The sequence below is a fragment of the Mercenaria mercenaria genome, chromosome 4 (genome assembly GCF_021730395.1).
Source record: "Mercenaria mercenaria strain notata chromosome 4, MADL_Memer_1, whole genome shotgun sequence".
Classification (NCBI taxonomy): Eukaryota; Metazoa; Mollusca; class Bivalvia; order Venerida; family Veneridae; genus Mercenaria; species Mercenaria mercenaria.
This window is the reverse complement of record NC_069364.1, coordinates 89,743,698-89,766,254: the sequence shown is the minus strand read 5'-3', so window position 1 is coordinate 89,766,254 and position 22,557 is coordinate 89,743,698. Positions and strand designations below refer to the sequence as shown.

The 22,557-nt window shown below is 35.8% G+C and overlaps 1 protein-coding gene across 1 annotated transcript in view; it reads left to right on the top strand.

Moving 5' to 3' along the window:
• The first annotated feature begins 10,256 nt into the window (after positions 1 to 10,256).
• Positions 10,257 to 22,557, top strand: part of LOC128556506 (uncharacterized) — a 31,792-nt gene continuing 19,491 nt past the window's right edge. Inside the window, exon 1 of the mRNA XM_053541918.1 lies at positions 10,257 to 10,306. The gene's annotated coding sequence lies outside the window, so the exon portion shown is untranslated. The remainder of the gene's footprint in view (positions 10,307 to 22,557) is intronic.

Below are 22,557 nucleotides of genomic sequence, written 5' to 3'. Positions count from 1 at the left end.
CCCCTGATTGTTCCTCAATGTGTATCGACACTTTATACAATGTATGAAGCTCAAACTAATTTTACCTGTTGTGTAATTTAAAATCATGTGTATTATTTAATTGGCACAATATATCCAAAAATATATTATTATTATTTATCTATTTTATTTCATTTTGAATATGAAGAAAGTAATATTCCGACGAATATTGTAGTGCCGTGTGCAGTCAGACAAATTAAATTAATGATGGTGTGCGATGCTTCTAGAAAAAGTAACAGTGTATCAGTGATAAAAAAGAATAATTGCTCTACACACCGACGATATCAGCTTGGAGTCGCATACAATTGTGTTGCTGTTGACTGGCTGTTTACGTTATACAAAAATAGCACTTTGCTTGTAAGCCTTAAAACACAACGGTACTTCATTGACCTTTTATCATGCAATATCATCCGATCAAAAGATACCTTACACAGTAAGCTTCCTAGTCTAAAAAATTATTGTCATTCAAACAACGATATTACTGGATATCAAGAGCTTGTCTACTTCCGAGCAAAAGCGAGCTTTGTACGTCTGTACAAGGTGAATAGAGGTGAATCAACAGGAGACATTTTATCATTCAATACTTGATTGTTTATCAATTTTCGAGATGCACTTTAATATGACATGAACGTATATAAAGAAAGGAAAAAATTAGACTTCTACCAGCTGAAATAGTGATCTGTCATCTTTTTTGTTGAATCTTGACGAAACGTTAAAATCGATATCTAATCGAACGTATCGACCAGTTGCTTTTGTTTGTATCCTGTAATAGCCAGTTGTTTCCATAGTAACGATGTAGCGCATGTGATCATCGTCGGTGCTGTCTTTCCCATTAAGGAACTGCAAATACGCACCAATGACGTCAGAACCGTCGTATATGTAACTTAGCACCCCAACAGACTTAAAAGTAAAGTGATACGCAATTGATAAAAAAAATAACATGTATAGTTTATATAATTATGTGGCTGTTTCAGTATTAGTAACATGATTTCTTAACCTTAGCTGCTAAATTTCTAAAATGGATTGATCCATTATTCAATTTGGGCAATACCACTTATTCGTTGAAGGGGTGTTCACGGAAAATTTACTGACCGAATAGCGAACAGTGCAGACCATGATCAGCTGTCTGCTTTGGTCTGCACTGGTCCCAAAGGCAGAATCACTTGCCGCCAGCAGGCCAAAGGTTAACATCGGTTAACTTCAAGGTTATAACAGGATTAAATTAACCTATGATTTTAATGTCACTGCAGCAACTGTAGTTAATAGTTTCATGAATAAATAACCAGTTCTTAACTTGGAAAAGTACATTTGATAATTCTGTAAGGAACGTAAACCAATCCCTCGGGATTCTGCTAATGGTATAATTTGAAAGTGAAAACTCCTTGTCATGTTTTTGGCATTCGAGTAACACCAGTGCAGTAGCAGTATTTCAAGTGTAAGAGACTTTGGTCGAATTGACTTCGTCTAACATTAGCATAAAAAGAAAGAAATTCAATATGTAGAAGAAAAAGCTTATGTGAAATTTAAAAAAAATGTTATGTGTGTCTCATAGCATAGAATTTATTAAACTCGTTGAAGGATATAATACTCTCATTTTGTCACAACTCGTTTCATGATTTCAATACGAAAAAACAATCGCTTGAAATTCCTTCTGCTGATCATTCAAATTTTGATAACTTCAAAATTATAGCGTTTCATTCATGACGTTTCAATGTATCCGTATTAAAGAGTTCTACAAAAGCCGGTGACAGTGGGAAGTGAAAGGTAACATATCTTATTACCTTTGACGAACAGATTCAATCTCTTTCCTTAGTAGTATTCTATGCGTTCAAATGAAATATTTAAATGGATGTTAGAATTGTTGTTTTTTCTTATAACTGACCTTTATTTTGTATGATCCGTCCATTTGTTTTTCAAACATGAATTTGACATAATCATCGTCCGGTTGCCACATAGCTGTAACAGGTCTATCAGAAAGAAATCCGTCACAATGCCAGTATCTACCGTTTTCTTTGGCGATAATTTTGAACTGTTTTCCTTCGAGATTTACTGAAAAACATTACAGCAGCGTTACTGATTAAACAATGTCTGAATACGTCTGAAGATACCGGGGGTACTTGACAATTTTAGCTTATCATTTTTAACATTTAGCCTACTAATTTTCTAAAATGGACTGGTCAATCATTCATGCAGAATCACTTGCCGCCAGCAAACTAAAGGTTAACAATATTTGCTTCTTAGCACTTACAAATCAATATTACTTTTACATAAAAGCGAAATTGTTAGGGACATTAAACTGTTAGTCACATGAGCACGAAGTGCTGAAAGGTAAGCTAATGTTAAATACGGCTTCACCCTGGTGGTCACATGGTTAATATAGACTTTTATAGAAAATTTTATTAAACTCTTCTTGTGCAAGACCATGTGCCTAGGGCTTTGATATTTGGTATGTAGCATCATCAAGTGGGCCTCTACCAAGATTGTACAAATTATTCCACAAGGGTTAAATATAGCCCCGCTATGGTGGTCAGATGTTTTATATAGACCTATCTAGGGAAAGAAATTGAAAATATTCTTTTCCAAAACCAAATCGCCTAGGGCTTTGATAGTTGGTATATAGCATCGTATAATAGTCCTTTACCAAGATTGTTCACATTTTCCCCCAGGGATTAAAAATGGTCACGCCCCGGGGAGCACATGCTTTGAACCGACTTGTCTTCAAACAATATCTCCTCTGAAACCATTGGATGGAAGTTGATGAAACTTTGGGTTGTCTTCTTTCAAAGTTGGTCAAATGGGTCTACTTAGTTGCACATAAGGGCCTCAAGAGCTGAAGATAGAAAAATATTCCAACAACAATTCTGAAAAAGGTATTATAAGTGTTATCAAATATTTGATACTTTTACAATTAGCCTGCCTTTGCGACCAGTGCAGACTAAGGTCCATGCAGACAGATCTTGGTCCGCACTATTTGCTATTCAGTCAGTAAGTTTTCAGTGTACACTCCTTTGAATAATAAGTGGTACTGCACAAATTGAATGATGGACCGGTCCATTCTAGAAATTTTGCAGGTAAAGGTTAAGCATTATTATTAACTAAGATGTTGATGTTATGTGTTCCGCTCTCCATGTTAGCAAAAACAAATCGCGATCTCTTTAGTAATACAAATAGCTTTTGTTCCACTGTTGACTAAATTTGATCTAGTTCCTTCAAATCTCTAAAGAAGATAAACAAAGTAAACATTGCAGAACAAGATACAGCTTTTTCGACAGACTGCTAAAAGAGTCATGTGGAGTTATTTTTTGCTTGGAGCTCAAGCTTTTCACATATGGATCAATGAAGTATCTGACACTTTACCATAACCTGAGGCCACTAAATTTTATAACCAATGCCTCGTTCACATTTGGCCTACGATGCGTCTGCGGAGCCCGTAGACAACCCGTATTCTCCTCTCCGTGCGGCTTCCGTGCGGAGGCAGGAGACAGCAGTGCGATTTTCGTACGGATTCCCGGGCTCCGCAGCCTCTACGATATTGTCTAGCGAAATGTTATACAAATTTGAAAAAATCGTTAGCCCGTAGACATGTCGCAGGTGGCACTGCAAAATCCCCGCACGGGCATCGTTAGTAAGCCGTGCGCTAATCGTGCAGCCAACGCACGATTTTCCGAGGGCATGGTGCCCCCCAAAAATCGTACGGAGATTGTAGACTCGTGGGATCTCCGCACAGCCCTCGCACAGCTGCCGCAAGGTTTCCGCTCACTGCCCGTTCAGTACCCGTGAAATTGCACGGATATTGAGTAATTACCGCGCGGCAACCCTACAGAGGCCGTCCCATTGCCGTGCAGGGGCCTTGATATAGGCAAAACATTTTCCAGATGGTTATATTTATTGGCCATCTCCAGCATGTTTTCATTTTCGTCTCTTCAGAGAAATGTTAGTACCAGAAATATGAATTTGTACACAACACACCTCTTTATACTAGGATGCTCAAAAATGTCAGGGCGGCTGCACGGAAACCCTACGGGCGTCGTACGATTTTCGTGGGAAGCTTTCGATGACTGCACGGCAACTGCACTGAAATTGCACGATTTCCATATAATCTCCGCACAGTGTCCGTACGGATTTCTCCCGGCCTTTCTCCGACAGCCTGTACGATGTTCGTATATAAAGTGAACACATACACCGTAGCCCGTAGCCACCTACGATGCCCCAAAAACCGCAAGGAAAATCGTAGACTGATTTATTGCACGGCGCCCGGGTTAAATGTGAATTAGGCACAAGTTAGCATTTTGTTCTGGTATGTAACGTTGAAATTTAATAAAAATGTTCACACAGACTGGATTGGCTGGATGCTTTATTTCTATCTGATATTTGTTTGTTTTGAGGAAATATGGAATATATCTCACTGAGAAGTGAGAAAATTTCAAATATTTTCATGAGCGCGTGGTGAGATATTCTATATTCACGAAAAACAAACAAATTTTCTTTTTATGTTATGCTTAATTACGTTGAGATATGCATTTTGCAACAAATTTTAATCTCAGCGCGGGAAACAGACGCACGTAAACGAACATGACGTCAGACGTGTTGTGACGTTAGAAAGATGCACACGACATAAAGTTCCATTTTAATTTATTTCTTGCTACATAACGTTATGAAATACTCATTAAATAAAATAATTTGAATCGAGAAATATACTATAAAGAACAAAGTGCGGCTACAATTTTCATCCTGTTTTAAGCAAATAATTTAAAATTTATACACAATGTACAAGTAGATCGGCAAAGCATTATCATTTGCAGTGAGTGATATGCAGTGAGTGATATGGATTATATCTCACTGATAAAACACAGTATTTCATCAGTTAGCATAAAATAAAAGTTCATATCTCAATGCTCTAAAATATCCGCACACGTTTTCATCTCAGTTTTATTGTTTAGGAATATTCTTACTTATGTTGGAAATGAAAGTCTTAATTAAATGGCGTTTGAATTAAGGTTTTTTTTGGTAAATTGTTGATCATGTGGATTGTTTGTAAATGCCAAAGCGATGAATGGAAGCCTATTATTCAACATATCAAAATATAACTTGCTCTACAAACAATACTTCTTTTAACCAAATATTTTTCAGTGTTACTAAAAGAACGGATAAGAAAATATGAGTTCGATGTTGTCAAATTATAATATTACATATTTCAGAAATTATAGCTCATCCTTCAACGTCTACAATAACTCTACTGTTGTTCTTTTTTATTAAATACTAGTAAAGCGAGGAAGATGGTACTTTCTTACATGTACTTGGTTTAGCGAGGCAGATAGTTCCTGGTTGTTCCTTTACATTGTTATATCCTTTGCAGGCAGTGCAGCTCCTCGTAGCAGCGTTGTAAAATACACTGGTACATGCCGAATCTTCGTCGCAAATTTTGGAACAATATATTTTACTTTTCGCTAATAATTGAACAGTTCTTTCTGATTCTACGCATATTTTACCGTTCATACTTGATTCCGTGTAGAAGGTCGACGTCTGAATGGTGCAGCGTACAGGTATGAAAACGTCATACAATAATAACAAAAATAAAAGTCTATGAAAGAAGTGATCTTTCTCCATTTTGAAAACACAGATGACAGTTAAATCACTAAAATATATTTATTTCTGTAAGAATTATATTCAATTTTCAATATTTATTGCAGTGCCGAGCGGTTTAGGCCAGTAACAAAGCAATAGATATGAGGTAAAAGTCCTTAAATACATTTTAGCTCACCTGAGCAATGCTTTGTCTTCTACCTGTCCGTCAACATTTAGCTTGTGTATGCGATAGAGGCTGTATTTTTCAACTGATCTTCATGAAATTTGGTCAGAATGATTACCTTTGAATAAATCTAGGCCGAATTTGAAAATGGGTCATCTGGGATCAAAAACTAGGTCTCAAGGTCAAATCAAAGAAAAACCTTGTGTATGCGATAGAGGCTGTATTTTTCAATTGATCTTCATGAAATTTGGTCAGAATGATAGCCCTTGATGAAATCTAGGTCAAGTTCGAATATGGGTCATCTGGGATCAAAAACTAGGTCACTAGGTCAAATCAAAGAAAATACTTGTTTTTGCTCCAATTTTAATGATAATTGGTCAGAATATTTTTTCCATGAAATCACTAGGTCAAACATGTTTACACTGTTATGGTGTATTATGGTGTGTTTCTCAGGTGAGCGACCTAGGGCCATCTTGGCCCTCTTGTTTTGTAAGCTGAATTTTTATATTTGATTCAAACAAATCATGTTCGTGAGTTAATAGAGCCCTGTAATTATCGAAGACAACATTGCTTCCGGTGACGGTGAATGCCGACAGGAAATCATTGAAGGCGTTTTTAAGTACTTGTCCTTTTAAGAAACAGCGTAACAAAGAAAATGTCCATCATGTCCATTTAGACATCGTAAAAGTAAACAAAAATACACATAAAATAAAACTAAATATATCTTATTGAATATCTAATGTTCTGATCCATTATACTACAGGAGAGGAATGTATGCCGTCAGAGGCAACACTGTCAATAAGCCCTTCCGCTTAGTTTCAATAAAAATATACACAATCAATTAAAGCACTTTCGGCAGTGTCAACATTGTCATTAAAGAAGTATCGACAGTTGTTACAGGCAACAAATCTGCAGTGCGTAAATGAGACTCTCCACACAAACTTGGATGGGTTTAAACCATTTATGAATAGTGATAATCCGTGTATATCTGGTAATATAAAACTGGTTTTCAGTTTTGTGAAGAAAAATCAATAACTGTGAGTCCTTGTTTCAGTGCTATAACACAGAAGGTGAGTAAAAGGTTACAACTTGCGTTACAATTCACCAAACTGTGTGAATTTCCTTTTATAAATATCAAAAGACTTGTCACGATGAATTATTGTCATTTTTTTTTATCTTATATTATTTATATGCTTTTTTAATCGAGAATAAGATTTAGGTGTAAGTGTAAAACATCTAAAGAAAAAATATTTTATCTTTGAAGTCAATATCATTAACCCTTATGATGCTTGACACGATTGATTCTGCCTTTGCGAGCAGCGTATATTATGATCAGCATGCATATTCGTGCAGTCTGATCATGATCTGCACTGTTTGCAATTCAGTCAGTATCTTTTTGGTAAGCACCCCTTTTAACAGTTAATGGTACTGTCCATATTGAATGGACAAATTCATTTTAGAAATTGAGCAGGGTAATGGTTGGTATCAAAATCTCAACCTAAACATCAAGGACACTGTTTCTTCTAAGGTCAACAAAACCGACCATTCAATGCCAGTTTAATTTTGTTGTAAAATGAGTACGTATATCTTTCTTGTGCTAGTAACATTTGTTTTTGAAATAATATTTCGTAATTACTTTGAACAATATATAGTCTTAGGTCTATATGGTATTTTAAACACAAACAAATATTAATAGTTAGCATCGATGGCGAAAAGCAAAATATTTCAGGATATCTTAACAACAAACAAATATTTTCAAGCAGAAATTTCGTAAAATTTCTATACAAATATATTCTGTGATTATATTGTAAAGTACCCGATTCGTACAGTGGGAAAAATGTTTTTGACCGGTAAATTGATATTCTTAGAGGGTTTTTTTGTTCTTTTTAAATCTTCTAAACAATCTTTCTACCCTCATAGACATTTACTAGACTGATCTTGCTGAAAAATAAGTAACAGTTTGTAAAAAAAAACAAAAAAAAACACGAATAAGAGGAATAAATGCGCAGCAACGAACTTCAAACACCATGTATGATTCTTTAAAAGAATTTCTTTTCAACTGTATAGAACACAAAACTGAGTAATTTTGGACGACAGTATATCAATTGAGATCACTTTCCATTACAAAACTTAATAATTAATGGGCTTTTGGACTTTTCTACCTACATGTATTTGAACGTGTGATATTTTGATAGAAATCTTTAAATCATACATTTTATATTTACTTAATCTGATTTTTTTATTGTTTTTTTGTTTCTACATTGTGGTGGTACAAATCAATACAACAGGGATATGCCTTTGTTGCACTAATCGCTAAAATGGCAACATTTTAAAAGAATATAAGAATGTCAATGTTGGCGCTTTAATCTTGAATTTATACATTGTATAATTGCTACTCAAATATTTTGTTATAGTTTGAAACTAAATACTTGAAAATTGATGTAGGCAGTAGCAGTTATAAAAATGTGAAACTGGCAGTAGCAGTAGCAGCAGTCACGGTAGAGGAAAGTTAAATCGCCAGTAGCAGTAGCAACAGTAGCCGTAGCAAAAACGTGAAATTGGCAGCAGCAGTAGTAGTAGCAATAGCAATAGCAATAGCAATAGCAGTAGCAATAGCAGTAGCAGTAGTAGCATTCGTAGTAGCAGCAGTAGCAGTAGCAAAAACTTGAAATCGGCAGAAGCAGTAGCAGTAGCAAAAACGTGGAATTGGTAGTAGCAGTAGCAGCAGCACAAGCATGAAATCTGCATTAGCAGTAGCAGTAGTAGCGGTAGCCGCAGTAGCAGTAGTAGCTGTAGCAGCAATAGCAGCGGCTAAAACGTGTAATTGGCAGTAGCAGTAGCAGAAGTACAGGTAGCAGTAACTGTAGCAGAAGCAGTAACAGTGGCAGCAGCAGCAGTAGCAGCAGTAGTAGCTGCAGTAGCAGCAGCAAAACATGAAATTGACAGTAGCAGTAGCAGTAGCAAAAGCATTAAATCAGCAGTAACAGTAGCAACAGTAACAGCAATATCAGTAGCAACATTAGCCATAGCAAAAACATGAAATTGACAGTAGCAGTAGAAGTATCAGCAGTAGCAGTAGCGAAAACGTAAAACTGGCAGAATCAATGGCAGCAGTAACTGCAGCAAAAACGACAAATTGCCAGTAGCAGTAGCATAAACAGTAGCAGTAGTAGCAGTAGCAGTAGGAAAACGTGAAATTGGCAGTAGCAGTAGCAGCAGTAGTTAAAACGTGACATATGCGGAAGCAGTAGCAGCACTAGCAGTAGTAAAAATGTAAAATTGACAGTAGCAGTATCAGGAGTAGCAGTAGCCGTAGCAAAAACGTAAATTTGGCAGTAGCAGTAGTAGTAGAAGCAGCAACAATAGCAGCAATAGCAGTAGCAGTAGTAGCAAAAGCAACAGCAGCAGCAGTAACAGCAGCAGTAACAGTAGCACAAACGTGCAATTAGCAGTAGCGGTAGCAAAATCATGAAATGAGCAGCCGCACCAGTAGCAGTAGTAGACACGTAAAATTTGCAGTAGCAGTAGCAGAAACGTGAGGTGGGCAGTAGCGGTAGCAGCAGTAGCAGTAGCTGAAATGTGAATTTGGTTAAAGCAGTAGCAGCAGTAGCAGTAACAAAAATGTGAAATTTGCAGCAGCAGTAGCGGTAGCAAAATCGTGAAATGGGCAGCAGCAGTAGCAACAGCAAAAACCTAAAATTCATTGTAGCAGAAGCAAAATTAGAAAATTTAAAATTTAATAAGGAATAGTAGCTGCAGCAGTAAAGTAGCAAAAACGTGAAATTGACAGTATCAGTTGCAGAAGAATCAGTATGTACTGGCAGTCGCGGTTTTCCGAGTGTTCTCAATATATCAGAGTGTTCTATGAATTCACCTCACATGTCGGAGAAAAAGGCGGAAGAGACTTTCTTAATGACTGTTCTAAACAAATAACAAATTCACCAGTGTTTACACTAGATTAAGTTACTTGTCTTTAACGCGGCAGGGTAAATAAAGAAAATGTAACACTAAAAGGGGTAATGGTCGGCCCCATCCATATATTGTGTTACCTTATTTTAAAATGAGACAATTTTAGGTAAAGGGGAAAAGCCGAAAACTGTCCATTATGTGAAAGAATGGACAAATCGAGGCGCAACGCGTCTTTCACATAATAGACTGTTGACTTAAAACATGCATGGTTCTCACGAAAATGTCAAGATTGTCGTGATATTATATAATTTCTCTTTACGGCAAAGACAATACATTGATTTGTGTCTCTGTACTAAACAAAAAAAAATCAAAATTAGATTGCTTAATTATAAAGATTTATTGCAATTAAAAGCTGTTTTAAAATTAACGATATTCAGTGCTGATTCTTAGAAAAGTTTAAAATAGATCTCCTTTTGTTATATTTGAATGTTTTGAAGCACCTTCACAAAACTAAAATTTAACTTGGCCTTATGATATGTGCATGAATAGTTGTCCATGCTTTTTTCGTGCTGAGTTTGCAGTTTTATATACATTGTAAATCAACGGGTCCAGGTGAGGACATTGTAAAATGTATGTATATATTTTTCATTATATTTATTAGTATTGATATTTCTCGTATATGCTTCACGTGTATATTTTAAATTTTCTCATGTAGACATGTTGGGTTTTATTTTTCCTCTGCTTCATATTGAAGAAATATGTATTTTAGATAAATACCCGCCGTATGATTATGATCCCTATCTAGTACAATAATACAACTATAACTATTTGCGCTTTTTGTCACGTTGGTGTTGCCATCCAAACGGACGTGACGTCTTCGTATTGTACGTTGTTATTTCTGACGAAGACATAAAAGTCGGAACTAAAGTAATAATGTAGGGATAACGCATGTTTTTTCGTGTTATAACATCTGCAGAATTCCCGAGGGATTCTGAAGATGTTATAACACGAAAAGAACATGCGCTAACGCTATTCTAGCCTAAAACGCGTTAAAAATAGGAAAATGAATATATTGTCGGAATTGTTGGTACCCTCGCCCTAACGGGCTCGGGTGCCAACCAATCCCTCGGGATTCTGCAGATGTTATAACACGAAAAAACATGCGTTATCCCTACATAATAACTTTTACATGCAAATTTTCATAAAATTAAAAGATGAGTAAGTGGTAACAATAAAATCATTAATTCTGTCATAATTATGGTCTAAATATCTATGTGAACATATGCAAATAAAAGGATGTGCCTTTTACTACCTGTATTATGCCTTTATTCGATATTTTTCTCTGGCCAAAATGACAAAATTTTGCAATTTTACGTGCAGTCAAACTCAATATATATTCAATACATTTAAAAGATAATTACAGCCAATTGTAATGCAGACCGTGAAGAACAAAGTGTAAGAAAATTATTTTAAAATTTTACCTGGTTACTGAATTATACACAAAAATCCCAACACCATCAATTTATCCAATTTGTGTTACCTGTTCACACATAATTTAGATGTATATAAACAGGTGATATTATAGGTTATATTTTCTTTCATTTCATTCAGCCAAATATAAATTATTTAATTTACTAATCTTTTACCATTTATAGTAAACGGGAAAATACATAAAACAAACGACTGAATAGGAGTGGTGAAACAGGCATAGTTTTATTTCATTTTTTCATTCATACTCAAACACACCGTGGTTCCAAACAAAAAAGAAAAAATGATTGCCATTTTATAACATGGCATATTATAGTGTCTAAGCACTTATAACATCGATAAATTGAAAACATTGATTGCAACTGAAAAACACTAGTGTTGCAATATTTAACTGTCTTTGGAACCAACGTCTCACATCCACAAATACAGAACACTTTCTGAATTTTTACATTGTCAATCGGCGGATAACGACAGAAAATCGTTACTATCTGAAATATATAACAAAGTTAGACACTGGAAAACTAACACAAAGTGAAAACTGTTTTGTTATAACATACGTTAGAAAACTGGGTGGGAGGGAGGGTAATCTTGTTGTCACTATGCCCGTTAGACCTCGAATAGCGTAAATCCCGTGCGGAGCGGCTTTTATATCAAGCCGCAATCAATCGAGGCGTAAAATTTCTACATTTAGGAACGTTTCCTAATAAGGAAACTAGATAAAAAAGTAACATGTAACTGAAACGAAAATAAATAAATACATTGTGTATAGGTTTACCTAGCTAGCTGTGGTCAGTAATGCATGTACAAACAACGTTTTGAATTAAATTTACATGGGGTTGTCTTTTTGTGTCTAATGCAATAACCAGGAAAAATTTCGACAAAATTCCGTAAGAGTTTGCAGTATACATATTGTACTTTAAAATGAACTAAATTTTGTCTTTGTAATATTTTTTATATTGGAGTTTGACTGCACGTGAGATTTCAATATTTTGGGGTAAACTTTCGGTCTAAACGAGACTCAAACATTTTACAAGCGGCATATGTACTGCAAATCATCATATGCTTCTATGTTGATGATAATTTCACCAACTGGTAAGGTTTTAGTGCAATTTTCAAGAGAAAAATACTCGGCCTTAAAATATGAACTGATATTGAGTTGTGACTGTGGCGGTGCCTTGAAGAAGGTAACACATAAAGATATAGTTTCAATGTGGCCTTCTGTAAAATTAATACAACAGTTCAACACACAAAAAATAGATAAAAACCAATTATCTAATTATAAAAATGACAGAATTTAAATGATAAACATTTAAATACAACTTTCACTCTTGAAAACACTCTATTTATTTAGAAAAATATATGTACACTTGTATATCAATCATAAAATAAATTGTACAGCAGTAATCGAAAACAGATAAAATACATGGCATTGTAGAATAATTTTTAGTACTAAGAATGTGCTGTCTTGGTAATTTTAAATCCTTTTGATCTGTCACATATTACTCAGCATTTTTAGCTCGACTGTGCAAAACATGGAGAGCTGTCCTACTTGACCCGGCGTCGGCGTCCTTCCGCGTCCGCACCTTGGTTAAAGTTTTGATGCACTTTCTCTTTATCTCTGTAATTACTTGATGGATTGTTTCAAACTTAACATATTATTCCTCATTATTACCCACATCATATGCATATGACACAAGGGCCATAACTCTCACACCAACGTTTCATGAATTACCCCACCCCCGTTCTACTTAGAATTTCAGGTTTTGATGCACTTTCACTCTATCTCAATTGTTACTAAGTGGATTTGATTCAAACTGAAAGTAGTTGTTCCATATCATCTCCCACATCATATGACCCAAGGGCCATAACTCTTGCACCAATATTTAAGGATTATCCCCACTTTTATTTAGAATTTCAGGTTAAAGTTTTGATGCACTTTCACTCTATCTCAGTTATTACTAAATGGATTTGATTCAAACTGAAAGTAGTTGTTCCATATCATCTCCCAAATCATATGACACAAGGGCCATAACTCTTGCACCAATATTTAAAGAATTATCCCCGCTTTTAGTTAGAATTTCAGGTTAAAGTTTTGATGCACTTTCACTCTATCTCAGTTATTACTAAATGAATTTGATTCAAACTGAAAGTAGTTGTTCCACCTTATCACCCACATCTTATGTCACACGGTGCATAACTCTGGCACTAATTTTTCATGAATTATGCCCCCTTTTACTTAGAATTTAAGGTGAATGCATAAGGTTTTGATGCATTTTCGCTATATCTCAGTTATTACTAAATGGATTTGATTCAAACTTGATTCAAAGTTGTTGTTCCACATCATTACCCACATCATATGACACAAGGGGCATAACTCTTGCACCAATATTTTATTAATTATGCCCCTTTTTGCTTATAATTATACCTATTTTGTGTTTTGATACACTTTATCTCTCTTATTACTTAATATTTTTGACACAAATTTAACTTAAGCTATTGTCCATGGCAATATCTTCATCCGCCATCGGAATCATTAAACACTCCAGTGACAGCTCCGGCTTCCTCAGATGTGCCCCGTTTCACTATACAGTCGAGCGCATATGCGATCTGTTACGAATGTGGTCCTACATTGCTATATCCAAGATCAAGGTCACAGCTCCTCATTGAACTTAGATTTGTTTTGTTATTTTATTGTAATATATATGTTTGTGTCCGGACCATAAGTCGTTTAGTCAGATTTCCAAATACTTTGGTACAAATAACCACCATATATAGACAATCTGTAGTGATCATAAACCATAACTCCGAGACAAATGGCGCGATATCTGTTTTAAAAGGAAGTGAGATCCTATATAAGTTTAATAAAAATCAAATAATAAATGTAGACTCCATTGTGTTGACAAGGATAAAATCAGCATTTATTTTGCCAATTCAGGGGCCGTAACTCCAAGTCAAATGATGCAATACGGTTGTTTTTGAAAGGAACCGAGATCTCATAGATACATAAGTTGTGTGCAAGTTTAGTCAAAATAAACAAAAATGTGGTCTCTATCGCGTTCACAAGGCTAATATCAGTAATTATTGCCATCTCAGGGGTCATAACTCCAAGACGAATAAGGTGATATTGCTGGTTTTCGGAAGGAACCGAGATATCATAGATATATATAAGTTCTGTGCAAGTTTTGTCAAAATCAAATAATAAATGTTGTCTCTATCGTATTCACAAGAAAAATGTGTCGGACGGACGGTCGGACGACGGAACGACGTTACAAAAGGTGATCACAATAGTTACTTTGTCACTTCGCACAAGTGAGCTTAAAACTGTTACAAATGTGTTTTCAGATGTAACAATGCACTTTTTTGTTCATTTTTCCGATCGAAAATGACATGTGACAAATGTGATCAGATGTCACATCAAAAATCGGCATCGGTCACATTCGTCTCAAAAATTGTTACATATGTGCTTGTTTTCTGTTACATATGCGATCTCATTTGTAACACCTGTTACATATGCGATCGCATTTGTAACACTCGTTACAAATGCGATCTGATACGAATGTGGTCCTACATAGCAACATGGATCATGATCGCAACACACCCTCTATCCATGCTGACCATTTGTACCAAATTATTTGAAAATCTGACTATGCATGGGCAAGTTATACCAAGGACAAGAACCTATATATAACTGCACGAACGCACAAACTCCGCTATTTCACGGCGGGATTATAATAAAAGAAGGCCTATTACCTCACAGGCGGGCTCAGTGGGATGAGGGTAATTAAAACATAAGGTGTATTTTCTTAAAATCTCATAGACATTAGGTCGCAGCACAAGGCCGGGCCCTCCTAGACTTTAGGCTAACGACTCCGTCCATGACAAGTTGTATATAATTTGTCCCAGGACATGGCAACTTCCTGTTTGTCACCCAACTTGAAACAGCTCTGTATGACGAAAGATAGCTACAAATGTATGTCGCCACCTGGTTCGAACCAGTGACCTTAGCATGTGGGTTTACATTTCAGCTAGTTGAGGTAACAGTAGAAGTAGCTGATGTTGTAAGCATAATTATTATAGTGATAGTGGCAGTGGATGCAGAAATGATAATAAAAATTGAGCCACGTCACGGGAAAAGTGGCATTCAGACATTTTGGTGAATTTCCGGAAAGTGTATATTTAGGCTGACCTGTGCATTTATGCATCTGAATTAGGGTCAGAAAATTTCATATTCAGGTAGAATAATCATTTTTTGAAATAACAGCGAATGGTGTGGACCCTGATCAGACTGCGCGGATGCGCAGGCTGATCTTGGCCCACACTGGTCGCAAAGCCTCGAAGATTCCCGAAGGCCCATTTTCTCATGATGCGGCTCAAATAATTTATGACGTCATTGACGTCGACGAGACGACGCTAACTTGTGATGGTGCTTATGGCAGTCATTTAATGATGTTGCGATGACAACCAACTGATTGAACATTTGCAGTATAAAACTCAACATGATACATATGTGCTTCTCATGTCAATCCCCATGTTGGACAAACACATTCGTAACACATTTTACTTGTTACGAATGCGATCGCATACGTACGAAATCTGTTACAAATGCGATCTGTTACGAATGTGGTCCTACAGCGCTGTCTCCTGTGACAGCTCTTGTTAATCAACTATTGGAACAGACATGCCAAGAAAAGCTATTTTTCCACAAATATCTTTTTTTTTCTATAAGTATTAACTTATGAAAATAAGATTTAATTCATTTTGAAATTCTGTTTTAATAAGCCGTGAACAAAACCTTACTGCTTGATTTAGAAATTCTACAACAATGTTTATGCATTTCTTCAAGAACCAAATAAAAAGATGCGTCATTCTAAAGGTCTCCATGGGTAAAAAGGGAAGTTCGTGAATTTTGAAGACATCTTTAATCATAATAATAATATTAAAAGCTAATGTAGTTTTTTTAAAGGAAATCTCATGAAAAACATGCTAAATTATGCTTTACAAAAACATTGCAAATGTTTTACTTGTACATTTCAATTTAATGGCTGGTATGAGAAACCCTAACATCAAACATGAAAAATGCAATTTTAATGCATCATTTTGTGTACAAAACAGAAAATGGAATTTCTCCAACTTACAAAAGTCGAAAAGATTCATTCGTAAAAAAATGACATTCTTATCCCATAATGAATTATTACAAGAAAATTAAACATATCACATAATATCTTTTTTAATGGAAATATTTCGTTATTACAATAAATAATATCGTTATTACAAAATATTTACATTCGCCCTATTCTTTTCCATTGAAACATTTGACGTTCATTTCGTATGAACAGCAAAAGGAAAGCGCGAAATTTACGTCATCGCTGCTTAGTGATAACCGACCGCTGTTTCGACGACGTCCGCGTATAGCCTTAGATGACGTCGCAGTTGTTCCGTCTGGTGAACAGAATGGCCGGGAAGCTGATTTTAATTAATGTTAAATGCTACAAATTATATGCAATTCATAATGTTATATAGTTTACAAATGGAAAGTAAATATAATGTAAATATAAGAAATGAACTATTTTTTTCGGTGTTCATGCGAAATGAACAACAGAATAGGATCGGCAAATTAAACATGAATCGCGCTAAATCGCTAGCGCCATTCATGGATTTGCCCATCCTATTCCGTCGTTCATTTTGCATGAACACCGAAAAAAATCATTTCATTTCTTAAATATAACTCTTATCCCGTAAGTACCAGATATTCTATCATTTTTACAAGAACGGGGCCTCCGTGGCTGAGTGGTTAACGTCACTGATTTCAAATCCGCCAGAGCTAAGATCCGTCTTCCACAGCCAGATTTCGACGAAACTTCACAGGAGTGATCAGCCGACACGTTCCGCTTCGCTGCACAAAATGACCGCCGGAGCTAAAGATAGAAAAATCTTGTCCGGCTTTCACAGGTCAAACTGCTGGCTGGATTTCGACGAAACTTCACAGGAGTGATCAGTACCAACCATAGTTGTGCATATCACTGGTACGTTCCGTTTCACTGCAAAAAATGGCCACTAGAGCTAAAAATAGAAAAATCATGTCTGGCTTTCACAGATTTCGACGAAACTTCACAGTAGTGTGTACATATGTAGCCTAGTTAAAGGTACCAGACGGGGATTTCCGGTATTTTTACTGGTGCTGGAAAAATCCATCTTACACTACGGGGTGTAAGATGACTCTCGTGCTGTAAATGACGTATTGCGAACTATATATATGTAGAAGATTTATGTAGTAATTTATATTTTATTTCAAAAAACGGAATAAAAATCCAATACCTTGACAGTTCCTCTTTGTTCCTTATAGTATATTTCTCGATTCAAAACACGTTATTTTATCAAAAACTCATAACGTTACGCTGCAACTGATAAAACAAAACCGGAACTAAACATTGTTATTTGTCTTTCAAACGTCATGACGTCTTTCCTGTTTACGGACGTTGGTTTCCCGCGCTTTGATTAAATACGCTGCTATAAGAAATAGTTCTAAAAAGAAAGCTGATTTATGGCGCGATCCGAACAAATTATTTAAACGCACATCAAGAATATAAATTATGTAAACTATAAAATATATAACAGAGTATTTATTTGATCAGTCTATGTGTAACACATCTAAAAAACTTTTGTTCTCACAAAACATCTCATTTACTTTATCATCACTATTCGTTCATCACCAATTTGATGGCACCTATTTCACCTCCAAATCTTCGCAAGAAACAATGTTTCTCAATTTAATCTTACTCATTTCTTCTCTTTTATGCTTTTTCTCACGGACGAACACGCACAATTTTCATATTGGGCCACTTCGTTTCACTCAACCCGGGGCACGCTGGTCACGTGGGCGGCAAGAAAAAAATCTCGCCGGTTTATTAATAATACGAACGTTTCGGCGTACGCCAGCCACGAGAGCTGCAAAAAAATAAATAAATAAATAAATGTCCAGTTTATTATGATTTTCTCTTGCGGCCTTTTCCAAATAAGTTAGCAAATAGTTCTTGCAGCATGTTTCTACATTTACTGGTACTAACCCAAATATTCAAATGTTTACTCGATTTTGTATCGCGAAAATATATGATTTGCCGGTTAGCCTATCTCGCAAGACCGGCGCACATCGGCGTACGCCGGATAGACCCGGGCAGAGCTGGCAAGCCAAACGAACGCCTAGCCGGTTGTACGCGGCGAAACGGCGTACGCCGCAAAACGAATTGACCCATTCATTGCTGGATCTCTTCATGTAACTTGCAACTACTATGTTCTCTCATATTGGTTATTTTCAAATTCCTGTGCCTACTGTCAACTATAACATGAGACTGATTAAGCAGTCTTCCTCAGCCAATATGAGAGTTTTTCGTATTCACTTCATGTTTAGATTTCTTATTTTACAAATATTATTATTCATATCCACCTACATCACCTATGTCCCAGTTTGCATTAGACTGTGTATTTATGACAACGACTTGACTTTCAAAACAATATCTTTACCTATTCACCGCCGTTTACATCCACCTAGTAAGAATCAACATTTAAATGTTATCTTTTCGCTCTGTCTTGTCTGTTCAATCATATTGCCTTTTGCCTTTGTTCAATTCTGGAACATTTCTGCTATAATCCTTCTGTCAGGGGATGTCCACAAAAACCCAGGACCTGTATCCAGTAACTGTAGTACGTCACCTACATCATCTGTCTCATCTGATAGTGAATATATTGATCTTTCTAGGAACCTTTCTTTTGTTCACTACAACGTTCAGAGTTTGTTTCCAAAATTCGATACGCTCTACACCGAACTGAGGGATTTTGACATCCTCTCTTTCTCAGAAACTTGGCTTGGCCCACATATTCCAACTTCTGATCTAATTCTTCACTCGTTTGCAAATCCCGAAAGAAGAGATCGCACAGACAACTACGGTGAAGTAATACTTTGTTAAAGAATATATTCATTATAAAAGGCGCCATGATCTTGATATTAATGGTACTGAATGTATCTGGATTGAAATTGTACTTTCCAACAAGCATATTCTATTTGGACTTTTTTACAGACCACCTAATACTGACCCTGTTCATCACGCCTTGATTGTTGATTCTATGCATCTAGCTATTGATACGAGGATTGAAAATATCTTGATTATGGGCGATTTTAACTTGAACGTAATGAATACTGCTGCCTTGAGAAAAGTTCATGATATATGTTCTCAATTGTCTCTGCATCAGGTTATAGATTTGCCTACGCATTATACTGAGTCATCTACCTCCATAATCGACCTCATTTTCACCTCAAGCAAACACCTTATCCATTCTAGTGGTGTTGGCGATCCTTTTCTTCCTCAAGATGTACGTTACCATTGTCCCATCTTTTGCTTATTCAACCTAAAAAAGCCAAAGAGGTTATGTTTTTATCGTCACGTTTGGATTTTTGAAAAGGGGAATTATGGTCTTCTTAGACAATTAGCCTCAGAAACTGACTGGGAATCTAAAAAAGATGATGATATTAATGTTTATGCTAACTATATCACGAGTGAAATTACAAACATAGCAAAACAATGTATTCCAAATAGAAAAGTTCTAATACGAGAAAATGAACCACCTTGGTTTAAAAATGAATTGCGATTGCTTATTAGAAAAAGAAAACGTCTTTATCGAAAAGCAAAGCACACCGATTCGCCATTTCACTGGGAAAGATTTCGAAATTTGAGAAACCAAATTACCTCTAAAATTCGCGAGGCAAAAAACCAGCACATTGACAACCTAGCCGCAAAGTTAAAACAAGAAAATCGGAACGCTAAGAGTTGGTGGACCTGTCTTAAATCCTTCACTAAACCTTCTTCATTAGTCTCTATACCCCCACTTTCCTCTGGCGATAACATTATATTCAATGACACTGATAAGGCAAATCTCTTAAAAGACTTTTTCGTTACCCAGACTCGAATTGATGAAAGACGAGCCCCCATTCTCCCTGATTTGCCTGATATTTCTGACCAAACTCTGGATGACATTACTATTACACCCAGCGAGGTGGAATTGGTACTAAAGTCACTTCCTTTAGGGAAAGCAGCTGGTCCAGACGGAATTAACAATCGTATACTTCGTGAACTTTCACATGAACTGAGTAGTCCTCCCAGCTCTCTCTTCAACTATTCAATTCAGATCTCTCAGGTTCCTGACACATGGAAGGAAGCAAATGTTTCTCCTCTTTTCAAATCTGGCGACCCTTCATTAGTTAGTAACTATCGCCCTATATCCCTTATCAGTACTGTCAATAAAGTATTTGAGAGAATTGTATTCAAACAGACTTTCAACTTTCTTCGAGAACATGATATTCTTACTCCTTTGCAATCCGGTTTTGTTCCTGGTGACTCTACTGTCAACCAACTAACATATATCTATAACTTATTTGCACAGGCTATTGACTCCGGTAAAGAGGTCAGAGCTGTATTTTGTGACATAAGTAAGGCCTTCGATCGTGTCTGGCACAAAGGACTTATTTTCAAACTGAATTCTGTAGGTATTTCCGGACGTGTTTCTTCTTGGTTCTCTTTTTACCTTAATAATAGAAAACAAAGAGTTGTTCTTCCTGGTTGTAAATCGTCTGAAAAGTTCATTACAGCTGGTGTTCCACAAGGGTCAATTCTCGGGCCTTTACTTTTTCTTATATATATAAACGATATAATACTAGATATCCAAGCGAATATTAGGCTCTTCGCTGATGATACTAACCTTTTCATTGTAGTAGAAGATCCTATCACTGCTTCAACTATTTTAAACTCGGACCTGCAGAATATAACTTCATGGGCAGAAAAATGGTTGGTAAAATTCAATCCTTCGAAAACTGAATCCTTACTGATATCACGTAAAACTCACAGAAATATTAATCATCAGCCAATCAGAATGCAAGGCATACAAATAAATGAAGTCCGTAATCAGAAACACTTGGGTATCAATCTCTCGCATGATCTGCGATGGTCCACACACATAGAATACATTAAAAGTAAGGCTTGGAAAAGAATCAATATTATGAAAAAACTAAAATTTCAGCTTGATAGAAAATCACTTGAAGTCATATATATATCTTTTATAAGACCAATTCTAGAGTATGGAGATGTATTATTTGATAACTGTACACAAAATGAAAAACATGAACTTGAGCAAATTCAACAGGAAGCGGCAAGAATAATTACTGGAACAACAAAACTTGTATCCATTGATAAACTCATGACAGAGGTTGGTTTAGAATCCTTGGAGAAACGGCGATACAAACACAAACTTATTCTTTTTTTAAAATGAAAAACAATCTTACCCCACAGTATCTTTCAGATCTTGTCCCTTCGTCAGTTGGCAGTGAGCATCGCTATCCACTCAGGAATGCAAACGACACGCAAAACATCTTCACACGTACTGACTTTTATTACAAATCATTTTTGCCTTCTGTTATCAGAGATTTCAATGCGCTCCCACTTCAGACACAAAACGCGCCAACGGTTGCATCATTCAAGCGAGTGCTAAATAACGACCTACCAAATGTCCCCAGCTTCTTCTTTTCTGGTGACCGTAAACTGCAGATCCTTCACACAAGATTACGCACTCACTGCAGCTCTCTTTCCTCTGATTTATTTGAGAAAAATATTATCGACTCTCCTTTGTGTGACTGCGAGGAAATAGAAAATTCTTACCATTATTTCCTAATTTGTCCAAAATACACAGATCTCCGACCTGAACTATTTACTACGATCTCCCAACATTGTAACCCCTCTATTAATGTTATCTTAAACGGTGATATTTCACTATCTCTCGATTCCAATATAACAATTTTTAATGCCGTTCAAAAATTCATTAGAGAAACAAAACGATTTTAGCAATAGCTAGTTAAGATGTAATGTTGCATAAAATACAACTGCATCTATATATGTATACATGTCATATCTAAACATGTTGATTATTTGATTGATTCAGCTATTTTCTTCACACTTTATCCTTATCGTTCATCCGTTTATCTATTTTTCTTTTACGTGTTTAAGTTTTTTACTACTCTAAATTTAGTTTGGTGTTTAACTTACATTTTACACTTACCATTTAAATCAGTATTAAATATCTCTTTAAATGAGATTTGCTTGTTATTTCATATCAAGTGTTTCTGAATTCTACTATTCAAATTCATTGCTATATGTCTGAAATATGTTTTCATATTTAAACTATAATTGTACTTTACAAAAGCACTTTTTGGTTTATTGAAATGTGTCATCTTTTCATGTATTATATATAATAATGTATTAACTGGTAAATAATTGTGCCATGAATAAACATGTAATTTTATGTAATAAGGAGAGGACAACTGTAAGCTAATATAGCTTTCTGTCCAATTCCTG